Source organism: Arachis hypogaea, chromosome 10, assembly GCF_003086295.3.
Source record: "Arachis hypogaea cultivar Tifrunner chromosome 10, arahy.Tifrunner.gnm2.J5K5, whole genome shotgun sequence".
Classification (NCBI taxonomy): Eukaryota; Viridiplantae; Streptophyta; class Magnoliopsida; order Fabales; family Fabaceae; genus Arachis; species Arachis hypogaea.
Genome location: NC_092045.1, coordinates 76,837,887 through 76,838,658, shown reverse-complemented (window position 1 = coordinate 76,838,658; position 772 = coordinate 76,837,887). Strand labels below are relative to the sequence as shown.

Genomic DNA, 772 nt, shown 5'->3' with positions numbered 1-772 from the left:
CTAAAGCACAACACTCTAGAGAGGACCTTATAGAAAATTTCAAAAAAGAGGCAGACATGGCAGCCGAACCTGAGAACAATGGTGGAGATGCAAGGAAGATGCTTGGTGACTTTACTGCACCAACTTTCAACCTCTATGGAAGAAGCATCACAATTCCTGAAATTGGAAGCAAACAACTTTGAGCTTAAGCCTCAATTAGTTTCTCTAATGCAGCAGAATTGCAAGTTTCATGGACTTCCATTAGAAGATCCTCATAAGTTCTTAGCTGAATTCTTGCAAATCTGTGACATTGTTAAGACCAATGGGGTTGATCCCAAGGTCTACAGACTTATGCTTTTTTCCTTTGCTATAAGAGACAAAGCTAGGATATGGTTGGACTCACAACCTAGGGAAAGCCTGAACTCTGGGGACAAGTTGGTCAATGCTTTCTTGGCTAAATTCTTTCCACCTCAAAAGATGAGCAAACTTAGAGTGGAAGTCCAAACCTTCAGACAGAAGGAAGGTGAATCCCTCTATGAAGCTTGGGAAAGATACAAGCAATTGATCAGAAGGTGTCCTTCTGACATGCTTTCAGAATAGAGTATCTTATGTATATTCTATGATGGTCTGTCTGAATTGTCCAAGATGTCATTGGACCACTCTGCTGGTGAATCTCTTCATCTAAAGAAAACCCCTATAGAAGCCCAGGAACTCATTGAGATAGTTGCAAATAACCAGTTCATGTACACTTCTGAAAGAAATCCTGTGAATAATTGGATGACTCAGAAGAAAG

General features: G+C 40.4%; 1 non-coding gene across 1 annotated transcript; it reads right to left on the bottom strand.

Moving 5' to 3' along the window:
• Window positions 1-462: 462 nt before the first annotated feature.
• LOC112718503 (small nucleolar RNA R71) lies at window positions 463-570 on the bottom strand. Its single transcript, XR_003160841.1, has one exon. It is a non-coding gene; the product is annotated as a small nucleolar RNA R71 (small nucleolar RNA).
• Between the last annotated feature and the right edge of the window lie 202 nt (window positions 571-772).